The sequence below is a fragment of the Stenella coeruleoalba genome (genome assembly GCF_951394435.1).
Source record: "Stenella coeruleoalba genome assembly, contig: scaffold_78, whole genome shotgun sequence".
NCBI classification, from domain to species: Eukaryota; Metazoa; Chordata; class Mammalia; order Artiodactyla; family Delphinidae; genus Stenella; species Stenella coeruleoalba.
The window spans coordinates 580,496-599,825 of NW_027646200.1; the positions used below are offsets into that span (position 1 = coordinate 580,496).

Genomic DNA, 19,330 nt, shown 5'->3' on the forward strand with positions numbered 1-19,330 from the left:
GCCAAGAGGACTTGAAAGTGGGGCAGAATTGCAGGAAACCGATTTTAGGAGGTAGACTGGAATTGCATTGAAAGCATAGGAAAAGAGGCAGAACGTCCACAATGATGCACTTGGCCAAAAAGGGCGTATGCGTTTTTTCCTGAATATATTCAGGAAAAAACGCATACGCCCTTTTTGGCCAACCAAGCAAGCTTGCAAAGGAAATCTGCACTACAATGAAGTCTCACTTCCCCCCGGTCAAAAGGGCCATCTGAAAAAAGTGTAAAATCCAGAAAGGCAGGACAGGCCATGGAGAACTGGGAGCCTTGTTATGCTGATGGGCGGGATGTAAATTGCCAACAACCACTCTGGAGAAGTGTATGGTGTTTCCTAAAACATCTAAAAAACAAAGCAACAGAACCTAGGGCACTTCCACTTATGGTCCTATAGCTTAGGGAAATTAAAATCAAAAAGACACAGCCACCCCAAAGTTTGGAACGGCTCTGTTTACAAGAACCTCGTTTACAGTACAAGTTCAACATCGCAGAAAGTGAAAAATGGATAAAGAAGTTGTGGTATTTACTTACAAAACAATATCACTCAGCAATGAAATCTGTGTCATCAGGCCCTTAGCAGCACAATGAGTGGATTCAGGTATGATGATTCTAACTGAAATAAGTCACACAGAAATAGAAACATCATAAGATATCAGTAATACACGGAATGTAAACTTGGCTACACAGGAACTGAATTACAGAACAGAACAGGGTCTCAAATTTAGAAAACCAACTTATGCTTGCTTAAGGGTAAAGGTGAGTTGGGGTGCTGCATAAAACCAGAGATTGAAATGAGCACAGATAAAGTTCCTTAAGTCAAATATGGAATAGACAAGAGCTACTCCTTGCTCAACGAAATGGACTCAACACCGCATATTAAACGCCTAAGAATGTACCTGACTAGTAAGTATCTTAAAACCTATGGATTGCTATGTCTCCAAAAGAGAATCAAGCATGTGTACAGGGGCATAAACGCAGCAGTGATAGGATTGGAGAGGTTCGGTGAGCAAATGAAGACCCTTTGAAATCATATTGCATGGTACCCATTACACGGGTCTTAACTCTCCAGGTTTAAGGTACTCTTCCTTCAGCTAAAACATGCATGTGGAACCCAATTATGATCAACCATGTGAACGGGAGACGTGTTCAAATATGTCTCAGTTTTCCTCCCCTGGTACTCGGGTGCAACATTCCAGACGCTTTACTAACACTCTCCCCACTTGGAGAGTCAGCGCCTTTAACCTCCTGTTTGGCCCAGTTTGCAATTTCTGCGGAAGATGAACAGGAATAGCGAGAACCAATGAGAGACTAGCTGGAGGTGTCTGGACGGGCAAATTTAACTCTCATTTCCCAACAGGAAGAGGAAATAACCAAAGGCTCAGCGTGCCGTGCCGGAACCAGATTAGGGCCTGAAGCCATCCTGCGGTGTTGCGGCCAGGTCACAAGAAAGCAAGTTGAAGAAAGGAGCTCAGGGGCACTGTAATTCACAAACCTGCAGAGTTATAAATGACAGCTATCGTCCAAAAATAGACTGAAGTAAGGCTGTCAAGAGGACTTGAAAGCGGGGCAGAATTGCAGGAAACCGATTTCAGGAGGTAGACTGGAATTGCATTGAAAGCATAGGAAAAGAGGCAGAACGTCCACAATGATGCACTTGGCCAAAAAGGGCGTATGCGTTTTTTCCTGAATATATTCAGGAAAAAACGCATACGCCCTTTTTGGCCAACCAAGCAAGCTTGCAAAGGAAATCTGCACTACAATGAAGTCTCACTTCACCCCGGTCAAAAGGGCCATCTGAAAAAAGTGTAAAATCCAGAAAGGCAGGACAGGCCATGGAGAACTGGGAGCCTTGTTATGCTGATGGACGGGATGTAAATTGCCAACAACCACTCGGAAGAAGTGTATGGTGTTTCCTGAAACATCTAAAAAACAAAGCAACAGAACCTAGGGCACTTCCACTTATGGTCCTATAGCTTAGGGAAATTAAAATCAAAAAGACACAGCCACCCCAAAGTTTGGAACGGCTCTGTTTACAAGAACCTCGTTTACAGTACAAGTTCAACATCGCAGAAAGTGAAAAATGGATAAAGAACTTGTGGTACTTACGTACAATGCAGTATCACTCAGCAATGAAATCTATGTCATCAGGCCCGTAGCAGCATAATGAGTAGATTCAGGTATGATGATTCTAACTGAAATAAGTCACACAGAAAAAGAAACATCATAAGATATCAGTAATACACGGAATGTAAACTTGGCTACACAGGAACTGAATTACAGAACAGAACAGGGTCTTAAATTTAGAAAACCAACTTATGCTTGCTTAAGGGGAAAGGTGAGTTGGGGTGCTGCATAAAACCAGAGATTGAAATGAGCACAGATAAAGTTCCTTAAGCCAAATATGGAATAGACAAGAGCTACTCCTTGCTCAACGAAATGGACTCAACACCGCATATTAAACGCCTAAGAATGTACCTGACTAGTAAGTATCTTAAAACCTATAGATTGCTATGTCTCCGTAAGAGAATCAAGCATGTGTACAGGGGCATAAACGCAGCAGTGATAGGACTGGAGAGGTTCGGTGAGCAAATGAAGACCCTTTGAAGTCATATTGCATGGTACCCATTCCACGGGTTTCAACTACCCAGGTTTTAGGTATTCTTCCTTCAGCTAAAACATGCATGTGGAACCCAGAGTATGATCAACCATGTGATCGGGAGACGTGTTCAAATATGTCTCAGTTTTCCTCCCCTGGTACTCGGGTGCAACATTCCAGACGCTTTACTAACACTCTCCCCACTTGGAGAGTCAGCGCCTTTAACCTCCTGTTTGGCACAGTTTGCAATTTCTGCGGAAGATGAACAGGAATAGCGAGAACCAATGAGAGGCTAGCTGGAGGTGTCTGGACGGGCAAATTTAACTCTCATTTCCCACCAGGAAGAGGAAATAACCAAAGGCTCAGCGTGCCGTGCCAGAACCAGATTAGGGCCTGAAGCCATCCTGCGGTGTTGCGGCCAGGTCACAAGAAAGCGAGTTGAAGAAAGGAGCTCAGGGGCACTGTAATTCACAAACCTGCAGAGTTATAAATGACAGCTATCGTCCAAAAATAGACTGAAGTAAGGCTGCCAAGAGGACTTGAAAGCGGGGCAGAATTGCAGGAAACCGATTTTAGGAGGTAGACTGGAATTGCATTGAAAGCATAGGAAAAGAGGCAGAACGTCCACAATGATGCACTTGGCCAAAAAGGGCGTATGCGTTTTTTCCTGAATATATTCAGGAAAAAACGCATACGCCCTTTTTGGCCAACCAAGCAAGCTTGCAAAGGAAATCTGCACTACAATGAAGTCTCACTTCCCGCCTGTCAAAAGGGCCATCTGAAAAAAGTGTAAAATCCAGAAAGGCAGGACAGGCCATGGAGAACTGGGACCCTTGTTATGCTGATGGGCGGGATGTAAATTGCCAACAGACACTTGGGAGAACTGTATGGTGTTTCCTGAAACTTCTAAAAAACAAAGCAACAGAGCCTAGGGCACTGCCACTTATGGTCCTATAGCTTAGGGAAATTAAAATCAAAAGGACACAGCCACCCCAAAGTTTGGGACGCCTCTGTTTACAAGAACCTCGTTTACAGTACAAGTTCAACATCGCAGAAAGTGAAAAATGGATAAAGAAGTTGTGGTATTTACTTACAAAGCAATATCACTCAGCAATGAAATCTATGTCATCAGGCCCTTAGCATCACAATGAGTGGATTCAGGTATGATGATTCTAACTGAAATAAGTCACACAGAAAAAGAAACATCATAAGATATCAGTAATACACGGAATGTAAACTTGGCTACACAGGAACTGAATTACAGAACAGAACAGGGTCTCAAATTTAGAAAACCAACTTATGCTTGCTTAAGGGTAAAGGTGAGTTGGGGTGCTGCATAAAACCAGAGATTGAAATGAGCACAGATAAAGTTCCTTAAGTCAAATATAGAATAGACAAGAGCTACTCCTTGCTCAACGAAATGGACTCAACACCGCATATTAAACGCCTAAGAATGTACCTGATTAGTAAGTATCGTAAAACCTATGGATTGCTATGTCTCCAAAAGAGAATCAAGCATGTGTACAGGGGCATAAACGCAGCAGTGATAGGATTGGAGAGGTTCGGTGAGCAAATGAAGACCCTTTGAAGTCATATTGCATGGTACCCATTCCACGGGTCTCAACTCTCCAGGTTTAAGGTATTCTTCCTTCAGCTAAAACATGCATGTGGAACCCAAGTATGATCAACCATGTGAACGGGAGACGTGTTCAAATATGTCTCAGTTTTCCTCCCCTGGTACTCGGGTGCAACATTCCAGACGCTTTACTAACACTCTCCCCACTTGGAGAGTCAGCGCCTTTAACCTCCTGTTTGGCCCAGTTTGCAATTTCTGCGGAAGATGAACAGGAATAGCGAGAACCAATGAGAGGCTAGCTGGAGGTGTCTGGACGGACAAATTTAACTCTCATTTCCCACCAGGAAGAGGAAATAACCAAAGGCTCAGCGTGCCGTACCGGAACCAGATTAGGGCCTGAAGCCATCCTGCGGTGTTGCGGCCAGCTCAAAAGAAAGCGAGTTGAAGAAAGGAGCTCAGGGGCACTGTAATTCACAAACCTGCAGAGTTATAAATGACAGCTATCGTCCAAAAATAGACTGAAGTAAGGCTGCCAAGAGGACTTGAAAGCGGGGCAGAATTGCAGGAAACCGATTTCAGGAGGTAGACTGGAATTGCATTGAAAGCATAGGAAAAGAGGCAGAACGTCCACAATGATGCACTTGGCCAAAAAGGGCGTATGCGTTTTTTCCTGAATATATTCAGGAAAAAACGCATACGCCCTTTTTGGCCAACCAAGCAAGCTTGCAAAGGAAATCTGCACTACAATGAAGTCTCACTTCCCCCCGGTCAAAAGGGCCATCTGAAAAAAGTGTAAAATCCAGAAAGGCAGGACAGGCCATGGAGAACTGGGAGCCTTGTTATGCTGATGGGCGGGATGTAAATTGCCAACAACCACTCTGGAGAAGTGTATGGTGTTTCCTAAAACATCTAAAAAACAAAGCAACAGAACCTAGGGCACTTCCACTTATGGTCCTATAGCTTAGGGAAATTAAAATCAAAAAGACAAAGCCACCCCAAAGTTTGGAACGGCTCTGTTTACAAGAACCTCGTTTACAGTACAAGTTCAACATCGCAGAAAGTGAAAAATGGATAAAGAAGTTGTGGTATTTACTTACAAAACAATATCACTCAGCAATGAAATCTGTGTCATCAGGCCCTTAGCAGCACAATGAGTGGATTCAGGTATGATGATTCTAACTGAAATAAGTCACACAGAAATAGAAACATCATAAGATATCAGTAATACACGGAATGTAAACTTGGCTACACAGGAACTGAATTACAGAACAGAACAGGGTCTCAAATTTAGAAAACCAACTTATGCTTGCTTAAGGGTAAAGGTGAGTTGGGGTGCTGCATAAAACCAGAGATTGAAATGAGCACAGATAAAGTTCCTTAAGTCAAATATGGAATAGACAAGAGCTACTCCTTGCTCAACGAAATGGACTCAACACCGCATATTAAACGCCTAAGAATGTACCTGACTAGTAAGTATCTTAAAACCTATGGATTGCTATGTCTCCAAAAGAGAATCAAGCATGTGTACAGGGGCATAAACGCAGCAGTGATAGGATTGGAGAGGTTCGGTGAGCAAATGAAGACCCTTTGAAATCATATTGCATGGTACCCATTACACGGGTCTTAACTCTCCAGGTTTAAGGTACTCTTCCTTCAGCTAAAACATGCATGTGGAACCCAATTATGATCAACCATGTGAACGGGAGACGTGTTCAAATATGTCTCAGTTTTCCTCCCCTGGTACTCGGGTGCAACATTCCAGACGCTTTACTAACACTCTCCCCACTTGGAGAGTCAGCGCCTTTAACCTCCTGTTTGGCCCAGTTTGCAATTTCTGCGGAAGATGAACAGGAATAGCGAGAACCAATGAGAGACTAGCTGGAGGTGTCTGGACGGGCAAATTTAACTCTCATTTCCCAACAGGAAGAGGAAATAACCAAAGGCTCAGCGTGCCGTGCCGGAACCAGATTAGGGCCTGAAGCCATCCTGCGGTGTTGCGGCCAGGTCACAAGAAAGCAAGTTGAAGAAAGGAGCTCAGGGGCACTGTAATTCACAAACCTGCAGAGTTATAAATGACAGCTATCGTCCAAAAATAGACTGAAGTAAGGCTGCCAAGAGGACTTGAAAGCGGGGCAGAATTGCAGGAAACCGATTTCAGGAGGTAGACTGGAATTGCATTGAAAGCATAGGAAAAGAGGCAGAACGTCCACAATGATGCACTTGGCCAAAAAGGGCGTATGCGTTTTTTCCTGAATATATTCAGGAAAAAACGCATACGCCCTTTTTGGCCAACCAAGCAAGCTTGCAAAGGAAATCTGCACTACAATGAAGTCTCACTTCCCCCCGGTCAAAAGGGCCATCTGAAAAAAGTGTAAAATCCAGAAAGGCAGGACAGGCCATGGAGAACTGGGAGCCTTGTTATGCTGATGGGCGGGATGTAAATTGCCAACAACCACTCTGGAGAAGTGTATGGTGTTTCCTAAAACATCTAAAAAACAAAGCAACAGAACCTAGGGCACTTCCACTTATGGTCCTATAGCTTAGGGAAATTAAAATCAAAAAGACACAGCCACCCCAAAGTTTGGAACGGCTCTGTTTACAAGAACCTCGTTTACAGTACAAGTTCAACATCGCAGAAAGTGAAAAATGGATAAAGAAGTTGTGGTATTTACTTACAAAACAATATCACTCAGCAATGAAATCTGTGTCATCAGGCCCTTAGCAGCACAATGAGTGGATTCAGGTATGATGATTCTAACTGAAATAAGTCACACAGAAATAGAAACATCATAAGATATCAGTAATACACGGAATGTAAACTTGGCTACACAGGAACTGAATTACAGAACAGAACAGGGTCTCAAATTTAGAAAACCAACTTATGCTTGCTTAAGGGTAAAGGTGAGTTGGGGTGCTGCATAAAACCAGAGATTGAAATGAGCACAGATAAAGTTCCTTAAGTCAAATATGGAATAGACAAGAGCTACTCCTTGCTCAACGAAATGGACTCAACACCGCATATTAAACGCCTAAGAATGTACCTGACTAGTAAGTATCTTAAAACCTATGGATTGCTATGTCTCCAAAAGAGAATCAAGCATGTGTACAGGGGCATAAACGCAGCAGTGATAGGATTGGAGAGGTTCGGTGAGCAAATGAAGACCCTTTGAAATCATATTGCATGGTACCCATTACACGGGTCTTAACTCTCCAGGTTTAAGGTACTCTTCCTTCAGCTAAAACATGCATGTGGAACCCAATTATGATCAACCATGTGAACGGGAGACGTGTTCAAATATGTCTCAGTTTTCCTCCCCTGGTACTCGGGTGCAACATTCCAGACGCTTTACTAACACTCTCCCCACTTGGAGAGTCAGCGCCTTTAACCTCCTGTTTGGCCCAGTTTGCAATTTCTGCGGAAGATGAACAGGAATAGCGAGAACCAATGAGAGACTAGCTGGAGGTGTCTGGACGGGCAAATTTAACTCTCATTTCCCAACAGGAAGAGGAAATAACCAAAGGCTCAGCGTGCCGTGCCGGAACCAGATTAGGGCCTGAAGCCATCCTGCGGTGTTGCGGCCAGGTCACAAGAAAGCAAGTTGAAGAAAGGAGCTCAGGGGCACTGTAATTCACAAACCTGCAGAGTTATAAATGACAGCTATCGTCCAAAAATAGACTGAAGTAAGGCTGCCAAGAGGACTTGAAAGCGGGGCAGAATTGCAGGAAACCGATTTCAGGAGGTAGACTGGAATTGCATTGAAAGCATAGGAAAAGAGGCAGAACGTCCACAATGATGCACTTGGCCAAAAAGGGCGTATGCGTTTTTTCCTGAATATATTCAGGAAAAAACGCATACGCCCTTTTTGGCCAACCAAGCAAGCTTGCAAAGGAAATCTGCACTACAATGAAGTCTCACTTCCCCCCGGTCAAAAGGGCCATCTGAAAAAAGTGTAAAATCCAGAAAGGCAGGACAGGCCATGGAGAACTGGGAGCCTTGTTATGCTGATGGGCGGGATGTAAATTGCCAACAACCACTCTGGAGAAGTGTATGGTGTTTCCTAAAACATCTAAAAAACAAAGCAACAGAACCTAGGGCACTTCCACTTATGGTCTTATAGCTTAGGGAAATTAAAATCAAAAAGACACAGCCACCCCAAAGTTTGGAACGGCTCTGTTTACAAGAACCTCGTTTACAGTACAAGTTCAACATCGCAGAAAGTGAAAAATGGATAAAGAAGTTGTGGTATTTACTTACAAAACAATATCACTCAGCAATGAAATCTGTGTCATCAGGCCCTTAGCAGCACAATGAGTGGATTCAGGTATGATGATTCTAACTGAAATAAGTCACACAGAAATAGAAACATCATAAGATATCAGTAATACACGGAATGTAAACTTGGCTACACAGGAACTGAATTACAGAACAGAACAGGGTCTCAAATTTAGAAAACCAACTTATGCTTGCTTAAGGGTAAAGGTGAGTTGGGGTGCTGCATAAAACCAGAGATTGAAATGAGCACAGATAAAGTTCCTTAAGTCAAATATGGAATAGACAAGAGCTACTCCTTCCTCAACGAAATGGACTCAACACCGCATATTAAACGCCTAAGAATGTACCTGACTAGTAAGTATCTTAAAACCTATGGATTGCTATGTCTCCAAAAGAGAATCAAGCATGTGTACAGGGGCATAAACGCAGCAGTGATAGGATTGGAGAGGTTCGGTGAGCAAATGAAGACCCTTTGAAATCATATTGCATGGTACCCATTACACGGGTCTTAACTCTCCAGGTTTAAGGTACTCTTCCTTCAGCTAAAACATGCATGTGGAACCCAATTATGATCAACCATGTGAACGGGAGACGTGTTCAAATATGTCTCAGTTTTCCTCCCCTGGTACTCGGGTGCAACATTCCAGACGCTTTACTAACACTCTCCCCACTTGGAGAGTCAGCGCCTTTAACCTCCTGTTTGGCCCAGTTTGCAATTTCTGTGGAAGATGAACAGGAATAGCGAGAACCAATGAGAGACTAGCTGGAGGTGTCTGGACGGGCAAATTTAACTCTCATTTCCCAACAGGAAGAGGAAATAACCAAAGGCTCAGCGTGCCGTGCCGGAACCAGATTAGGGCCTGAAGCCATCCTGCGGTGTTGCGGCCAGGTCACAAGAAAGCAAGTTGAAGAAAGGAGCTCAGGGGCACTGTAATTCACAAACCTGCAGAGTTATAAATGACAGCTATCGTCCAAAAATAGACTGAAGTAAGGCTGCCAAGAGGACTTGAAAGCGGGGCAGAATTGCAGGAAACCGATTTCAGGAGGTAGACTGGAATTGCATTGAAAGCATAGGAAAAGAGGCAGAACGTCCACAATGATGCACTTGGCCAAAAAGGGCGTATGCGTTTTTTCCTGAATATATTCAGGAAAAAACGCATACGCCCTTTTTGGCCAACCAAGCAAGCTTGCAAAGGAAATCTGCACTACAATGAAGTCTCACTTCCCCCCGGTCAAAAGGGCCATCTGAAAAAAGTGTAAAATCCAGAAAGGCAGGACAGGCCATGGAGAACTGGGAGCCTTGTTATGCTGATGGACGGGATGTAAATTGCCAACAACCACTCGGGAGAAGTGTATGGTGTTTCCTGAAACATCTAAAAAACAAAGCAACAGAACCTAGGGCACTTCCACTTATGGTCCTATAGCTTAGGGAAATTAAAATCAAAAAGACACAGCCACCCCAAAGTTTGGAACGGCTCTGTTTACAAGAACCTCGTTTACAGTACAAGTTCAACATCGCAGAAAGTGAAAAATGGATAAAGAACTTGTGGTACTTACGTACAATGCAGTATCACTCAGCAATGAAATCTATGTCATCAGGCCCGTAGCAGCATAATGAGTAGATTCAGGTACGATGATTCTAACTGAAATAAGTCACACAGAAAAAGAAACATCATAAGATATCACTAATACACGGAATGTAAACTTGGCTACACAGGAACAGAATTCCAAAACAGAACAGGTTCTCAAATTTAGAAAACCAACTTATGCTTGCTTAAGGGTAAAGGTGAGGTGGGTTGCTGCATAAAACCAGAGATTGAAATGAGCACAGATAAAGTTCCTTAAGCCAAATATGGAATAGACAAGAGCTACTCCTTGCTCAACGAAATGGACTCAACACCGCATATTAAACGCCTAAGAATGTACCTGACTAGTAAGTATCTTAAAACCTATGGATTGCTATGTCTCCGAAAGAGAATCAAGCATGTGTACAGGGGCATAAACGCAGCAGTGATAGGATTGGAGAGGTTCGGTGAGCAAATGAAGACCCTTTGAAGTCATATTGCATGGAACCCATTCCACGGGTTTCAACTACCCAGGTTTTAGGTATTCTCCCTTCAGCTAAAACATGCATGTGGAACCCAGAGTATGATCAACCATGTGATCGGGAGACGTGTTCAAATATGTCTCAGTTTTCCTCCCCTGGTACTCGGGTGCAACATTCCAGACGCTTTACTAACACTCTCCCCACTTGGAGAGTCAGCGCCTTTAACCTCCTGTTTGGCACAGTTTGCAATTTCTGCGGAAGATGAACAGGAATAGCGAGAACCAATGAGAGGCTAGCTGGAGGTGTCTGGACGGGCAAATTTAACTCTCATTTCCCAACAGGAAGAGGAATTAACCAAAGGCTCAGAGTGCCGTACCGGAACCAGATTAGGGCCTGAAGCCATCCTGCGGTGTTGCGGCCAGCTCAAAAGAAAGCAAGTTGAAGAAATGAGCTCAGGGGCACTGTAATTCACAAACCTGCAGAGTTATAAATGACAGCTATCGTCCAAAAATAGACTGAAGTAAGGCTGCCAAGAGGACTTGAAAGCGGGGCAGAATTGCAGGAAACCGATTTCAGGAGGTAGACTGAAATTGCATTGAAAGCATAGGAAAAGAGGCAGAACGTCCACAATGATGCAATGGGCCAAAAAGGGCGTATGCGTTTTTTCCTGAATATATTCAGGAAAAAACGCATACGCACTTTTTGGCCAACCAAGCAAGCTTGCAAAGGAAATCTGCACTACAATGAAGTCTCACTTCCCGCCGGTCAAAAGGGCCATCTGAAAAAAGTGTAAAATCCAGAAAGGCAGGACAGGCCATGGAGAACTGGGAGCCTTGTTATGCTGATGGGCGGGATGTAAATTGCCAAGAGACACTCGGGAGAAGTGTATGGTGTTTCCTGAAACATCTAAAAAACAAAGCATCAGAGCCTAGGGCACTGCCACTTATGGTTCTATAGCTTAGGGAAATTAAAATCAAAAAGACACAGCCACCCCAAAGTTTGGGACGCCTCTGTTTACAAGAACCTCGTTTACAGTACAAGTTCAACATCGCAGAAAGTGAGAAATGGATAAAGAAGTTGTGGTATTTACTTACAAAGCAATATCACTCAGCAATGAAATCTATGTCATCAGGCCCTTAGCATCACAATGAGTGGATTCAGGTATGATGATTCTAACTGAAATAAGTCACACAGAAAAAGAAACATCATAAGATATCAGTAATACACGGAATGTAAACTTGGCTACACAGGAACTGAATTACAGAACAGAACAGGGTCTCAAATTTAGAAAACCAACTTATGCTTGCTTAAGGGTAAAGGTGAGTTGGGGTGCTGCATAAAACCAGAGATTGAAATGAGCACAGATAAAGTTCCTTAAGTCAAATATGGAATAGACAAGAGCTACTCCTTGCTCAACGAAATGGACTCAACACCGTATATTAAACGCCTAAGAATGTACCTGAGTAGTAAGTATCGTAAAACCTATGGATTGCTATGTCTCCAAAAGAGAATCAAGCATGTGTACAGGGGCATAAACGCAGCAGTGATAGGATTGGAGAGGTTCGGTGAGCAAATGAAGACCCTTTGAAGTCATATTGCATGGTACCCATTCCACGGGTCTCAACTCTCCAGGTTTAAGGTATTCTTCCTTCAGCTAAAACATGCATGTGGAACCCAAGTATGATCAACCATGTGAACGGGAGACGTGTTCAAATATGTTTCAGTTTTCCTCCCCTGGTACTCGGCTGCAACATTCCAGACGCTTTACTAACACTCTCCCCACTTGGAGAGTCAGCGCCTTTAACCTCCTGTTTGGCCCAGTTTGCAATTTCTGCGGAAGATGAACAGGAATAGCGAGAACCAATGAGAGACTAGCTGGAGGTGTCTGGACGGGCAAATTTAACTCTCATTTCCCACCAGGAAGAGGAAATAACCAAAGGCTCAGCGTGCCGTGCCGGAACCAGATTAGGGCCTGAAGCCATCCTGCGGTGTTGCGGCCAGGTCACAAGAAAGCAAGTTGAAGAAAGGAGCTCAGGGGCACTGTAATTCACAAACCTGCAGAGTTATAAATGACAGCTATCGTCCAAAAATAGACTGAAGTAAGGCTGCCAAGAGGACTTGAAAGCGGGGCAGAATTGCAGGAAACCGATTTCAGGAGGTAGACTGGAATTGCATTGAAAGCATAGGAAAAGAGGCAGAACGTCCACAATGATGCACTTGGCCAAAAAGGGCGTATGCGTTTTTTCCTGAATATATTCAGGAAAAAAAGCATACGCCCTTTTTGGCCAACCAAGCAAGCTTGCAAAGGAAATCTGCACTACAATGAAGTCTCACTTCCCCCCAGTCAAAAGGGCCATCTGAAAAAAGTGTAAAATCCAGAAAGGCAGGACAGGCCATGGAGAACTGGGAGCCTTGTTATGCTGATGGACGGGATGTAAATTGCCAACAACCACTCGGGAGAAGTGTATGGTGTTTCATGAAACATCTAAAAAACAAAGCAACAGAACCTAGGGCACTTCCACTTATGGTCCTATAGCTTAGGGAAATTAAAATCAAAAAGACACAGCCACCCCAAAGTTTGGAACGGCTCTGTTTACAAGAACCTCGTTTACAGTACAAGTTCAACATCGCAGAAAGTGAAAAATGGATAAAGAAGTTGTGGTATTCACTTACAAAGCAATATCACTCAGCAATGAAATCTATGTCATCAGGCCCTTAGCAGCACAATGAGTGGATTCAGGTATGATGATTCTAACTGAAATAAGTCACACAGAAAAAGAAACATCATAAGATATCAGTAATACACGGAATGTAAACTTGGCTACACAGGAACTGAATTACAGAACAGAACAGGGTCTCAAATTTAGAAAACCAACTTATGCTTGCTTAAGGGTAAAGGTGAGTTGGGGTGCTGCATAAAACCAGAGATTGAAATGAGCACAGATAAAGTTCCTTAAGCCAAATATGGAATAGACAAGAGCTACTCCTTGCTCAACGAAATGGACTCAACACCGCATATTAAACGCCTAAGAATGTACCTGACTAGTAAGTATCTTAAAACCTATAGATTGCTATGTCTCCGAAAGAGAATCAAGCATGTGTACAGGGGCATAAACGCAGCAGTGATAGGATTGGAGAGGTTCGGTGAGCAAATGAAGACCCTTTGAAGTCATATTTCATGGTACCCATTCCACGGGTTTCAACTACCCAGGTTTTAGGTATTCTCCCTTCAGCTAAAACATGCATGTGGAACCCAGAGTATGATCAACCATGTGATCGGGAGACGTGTTCACATATGTCTCGGTTTTCGTACGCTGGTACTTGGGTGCAACATTCCAGACGCTTTACTAACACTCTCCCCACTTGGAGAGTCAGTCCCTTTAACCTCCTGTTTGGCCCAGTTTGCAATTTCTGCGGAAGATGAACAGGAATAGCGAGAACCAATGAGAGACTAGCTGGAGGTGTCTGGACGGGCAAATTTAACTCTCATTTCCCACCAGGAAGAGGAATTAACCAAAGGCTCAGCGTGCCGTGCCGGAACCAGATTAGGGCCTGAAGCCATCCTGCGGTGTTGCGGCCAGGTCACAAGAAAGCGAGTTGAAGAAAGGAGCTCAGGGGCACTGTAATTCACAAACCTGCAGAGTTATAAATGACAGCTATCGTCCAAAAATAGACTGAAGTAAGGCTGCCAAGAGGACTTGAAAGCGGGGCAGAATTGCAGGAAACCGATTTCAGGAGGTAGACTGGAATTGCGTTGAAAGCATAGGAAAAGAGGCAGAACGTCCACAATGATGCACTTGGCCAAAAAGGGCGTATGCGTTTTTTCCTGAATATATTCAGGAAAAAACGCATACGCCCTTTTTGGCCAACCAAGCAAGCTTGCAAAGGAAATCTGCACTACAATGAAGTCTCACTTTCCCCAGGTCAAAAGGGCCATCTGAGAAAAGTGTAAAATCCAGAAAGGCAACAGGCCATTGAGGACTGGGAGCCTTGTTATGCTGATGGGCGGGATGTAAATTGCCAAGAGACACTTGGGAGAAGTGTATGGTGTTTCCTGAAACATCTAAAAAACAAAGCAACAGAGCCTAGGGCACTTCCACTTATGGTCCTATAGCTTAGGGAAATTAAAATCAAAAAGACACAGCCACCCCAAAGTTTGGAACGGCTCTGTTTACAAGAACCTCGTTTACAGTACAAGTTCAACATTGCAGAAAGTGAAAAATGGATAAAGAAGTTGTGGTATTTACTTACAAAGCAATATCACTCAGCAATGAAATCTGTGTCATCAGGCCCTTAGCAGCACAATGAGTGGATTCAGGTATGATGATTCTAACTGAAGTAAGTCACACAGAAAAAGAAACATCATAAGATATCAGTAATACACGGAATGTAAACTTGGCTACACAGGAACTGAATTACAGAACAGAACAGGGTCTCAAATTTAGAAAACCAACTTATGCTTGCTTAAGGGTAAAGGTGAGTTGGGGTGCTGCATAAAACCAGAGATTGAAATGAGCACAGATAAAGTTCCTTAAGCCAAATATGGAATAGACAAGAGCTACTCCTTGCTCAACGAAATGGACTCAACACCCCATATTAAACGCCTAAGAATGTACCTGACTAGTAAGTATCTTAAAACCTATGGATTGCTATGTCTCCGAAAGAGAATCAAGCATGTGTACAGGGGCATAAACGCAGCAGTGATAGGATTGGAGAGGTTCGGTGAGCAAATGAAGACCCTTTGAAGTCATATTGCATGGTACCCATTCCACGGGTTTCAACTACCCAGGTTTTAGGTATTCTTCCTTCAGCTAAAACATGCATGTGAAACCCAGAGTATGATCAACCATGTGATCGGGAGACGTGTTCACATATGTCTCAGTTTTCCTCCCCTGGTACTCGGGTGCAACATTCCAGACGCTTTACTAACACTCTCCCCACTTGGAGAGTCAGCGCCTTTAACCTCCTGTTTGGCACAGTTTGCAATTTCTGCGGAAGATGAACAGGAATAGCGAGAACCAATGAGAGGCTAGCTGGAGGTTTCTGGATGGGCAAATTTAACTCTCATTTCCCACCAGGAAGAGGAATTAACCAAAGGCTCAGCATGCCGGGCCGGAACCAGATTAGGGTCTGAAGCCATCCTGCGGTGTTGCGGCCAGGTCACAAGAAAGCGAGTTGAAGAAAGGAGCTCAGGGGCACTGTAATTCACAAACCTGCAGAGTTATAAATGACAGCTATCGTCCAAAAATAGACTGAAGTAAGGCTGCCAAGAGGACTTGAAAGCGGGGCAGAATTGCAGGAAACCGATTTCAGGAGGTAGACTGGAATTGCATTGAAAGCATAGGAAAAGAGGCAGAACGTCCACAATGATGCACTTGGCCAAAAAGGGCGTATGCGTTTTTTCCTGAATATATTCAGGAAAAAACGCATACGCCCTTTTTGGCCAACCAAGCAAGCTTGCAAAGGAAATCTGCACTACAATGAAGTCTCACTTCCCCCCGGTCAAAAGGGCCATCTGAAAAAAGTGTAAAATCCAGAAAGGCAGGACAGGCCATGGAGAACTGGGAGCCTTGTTATGCTGATGGGCGGGATGTAAATTGCCAACAGACACTCGGGAGAAGTGTATGGTGTTTCCTGAAACATCTAAAAAACAAAGCAACAGAGCCTAGGGCACTGCCACTTATGGTCCTATAGCTTAGGGAAATTAAAATCAAAAAGACACAGCCACCCCAAAGTTTGGGACGCCTCTGTTTACAAGAACCTCGTTTACAGTACAAGTTCAACATCGCAGAAAGTGAAAAATGGATAAAGAAGTTGTGGTATTTACTTACAAAGCAATATCACTCAGCAATGAAATCGGTGTCATCAGGCCCTTAGCAGCACAATGAGTGGATTCAGGTATGATGATTCGAACTGAAATAGGTCACACAGAAAAAGAAACATCATAAGATATCAGTAATACACGGAATGTAAACTTGGCTACACAGGAACTGAATTACAGAACAGAACAGGGTCTCAAATTTAGAAAACCAACTTATGCTTGCTTAAGGGGAAAGGTGAGTTGGGGTGCTGCATAAAACCAGAGATTAAAATGAGCACAGATAAAGTTCCTTAAGCCAAATATGGAATAGACAAGAGCTACTCCTTGCTCAACGAAATGGACTCAACACCGCATATTAAACGCCTAAGAATGTACCTGACTAGTAAGTATCTTAAAACCTATGGATTGTTATGTCTCCAAAAGAGAATCAAGCATGTGAACAGGGGCATAAACCAAGGAGTGATAGGATTGGAGAGGTTCGGTGAGCAAATGAAGACCCTTTGAAGTCATATTGCATGGTACCCATTCCACGGGTTTCAACTACCCAGGTTTTAGGTATTCTTCCTTCAGCTAAAACATGCATGTGGAACCCAGAGTATGATCAACCATGTGATCGGGAGACGTGTTCAAATATGTCTCAGTTTTCCTCCCTTGGTACTCGCGTGCAACATTCCAGACGCTTTACTAACACTCTCCCCACTTGGAGAGTCAGCGCCTTTAACCTCCTGTTTGGCACAGTTTGCAATTTCTGCGGAAGATGAACAGGAATAGCGAGAACCAATGAGAGGCTAGCTGGAGGTGTCTGGATGGGCAAATTTAACTCTCATTTCCCACCAGGAAGAGGAATTAACCAAAGGCTCAGCATGCCGGGCTGGAACCAGATTAGGGTCTGAAGCCATCCTGCGGTGTTGCGGCCAGGTCACAAGAAAGCGAGTTGAAGAAAGGAGCTCAGGGGCACTGTAATTCACAAACCTGCAGAGTTATAAATGACAGCTATCGTCCAAAAATAGACTGAAGTAAGGCTGCCAAGAGGACTTGAAAGCGGGGCAGAATTGCAGGAAACCGATTTCAGGAGGTAGACTGGAATTGCATTGAAAGCATAGGAAAAGAGGCAGAACGTCCACAATGATGCACTTGGCCAAAAAGGGCGTATGCGTTTTTTCCTGAATATATTCAGGAAAAAACGCATACGCCCTTTTTGGCCAACCAAGCAAGCTTGCAAAGGAAATCTGCACTACAATGAAGTCTCACTTCCCCCCGGTCAAAAGGGCCATCTGAAAAAAGTGTAAAATCCAGAAAGGCAGGACAGGCCATGGAGAACTGGGAGCCTTGTTATGCTGATGGGCGGGATGTAAATTGCCAACAGACACTCGGGAGAAGTGTATGGTGTTTCCTGAAACATCTAAAAAACAAAGCAACAGAGCCTAGGGCACTGCCACTTATGGTCCTATAGCTTAGGGAAATTAAAATCAAAAAGACACAGCCACCCCAAAGCTTGGAACGGCTCTGTTTACAAGAACCTCGTTTACAGTACAAGTTCAACATCGCAGAAAGTGAAAAATGGATAAAGAAGTTGTGGTATTTACTTACAAAGCAATATCACTCAGCAATGAAATCTGTGTCATCAGGCCCTTAGCAGCACAATGAGTGGATTCAGGTATGATGATTCTAACTGAAATAAGTCACACAGAAAAAGAAACATCATAAGATATCAGTAATACACGGAATGGAAACTTGGCTACACAGGAACTGAATTACAGAACAGAACAGGGTCTCAAATTTAGAAAAAAAAACTTATGCTTGCTTAAGGGTAAAGGTGAGTTGGGGTGTTGCATAAAACCAGAGATTGAAATGAGCACAGATAAAGTTCCTTAAGCCAAATATGGAATAGACAAGAGCTACTCCTTGCTCAACGAAATGGACTCAACACCGCATATTAAACGCCTAAGAATGTACCTGACTTGTAAGTATCTTAAAACCTATGGATTGCTATGTCTCCAAAAGAGAATCAAGCATGTGTACAGGGGTCATAAAAGCAGCAGTGATAGGATTGGAGAGGTTCGGTGAGCAAATGAAGACCCTTTGAAGTCATATTGCATGGTACCCATTCCACGGGTTTCAACTACCCAGGTTTAAGGTATTCTTCCTTCAGCTAAAACATGCACGTGGAACCTAGAGTATGATCAACCATGTGATCGGGAGACGTGTTCAAATATGTCTCAGTTTTCGTACCCTGGTACTCGGGTGCAACATTCCAGACGCTTTACTAACACTCTCCCTACTTGGAGAGTCAGTGCCTTTAACCTCCTGTATGGCACAGTTTGCAATTTCTGCGGAAGATGAACAGGAATAGCGAGAACCAATGAGAGACTAGCTGGAGGTGTCTGGACGGGCAAATTTAACTCTCATTTCCCACCAGGAAGAGGAATTAACCAAAGGCTCAGCGTGCCGTGCCGGAACCAGATTAGGGCCTGAAGCCATCCTGTGGTGTTGCGGCCAGCTCACAAGAAAGCGAGTTGAAGAAAGGAGCTCAGGGGCACTGTAATTCACAAACCTGCAGAGTTATAAATGACAGCTATCGTCCAAAAATAGACTGAAGTAAGGCTGCCAAGAGGACTTGAAAGCGGGGCAGAATTGCAGGAAACCGATTTCAGGAGGTAGACTGGAATTGCATTGAAAGCATAGGAAAAGAGGCCGAACGTCCACAATGATGCACTTGGCCAAAAAGGGCGTATGCGTTTTTTCTTGAATATATTCAGGAAAAAACGCATACACACTTTTTGGCCAACCAAGCAAGCTTGCAAAGGAAATCTGCACTACAATGAAGTCTCACTTCCCCCCGGTCAAAAGGGCCATCTGAAAAAAGTGTAAAATCCAGAAAGGCAGGACAGGCCATGGAGAACTGGGAGCCTTGTTATGCTGATGGGCGGGATGTAAATTGCCAACAACCACTCGGGAGAAGTGTATGGTGTTTCCTGAAAC

The 19,330-nt window shown here is 43.7% G+C and overlaps 1 long non-coding RNA gene across 12 annotated transcripts in view; it reads right to left on the reverse strand.

Moving 5' to 3' along the window:
- LOC307181261 overlaps positions 1-19,330 on the reverse strand; it is a 1,302,881-nt gene that overhangs the window by 530,139 nt on the left and 753,412 nt on the right. The window lies entirely within an intron of this gene.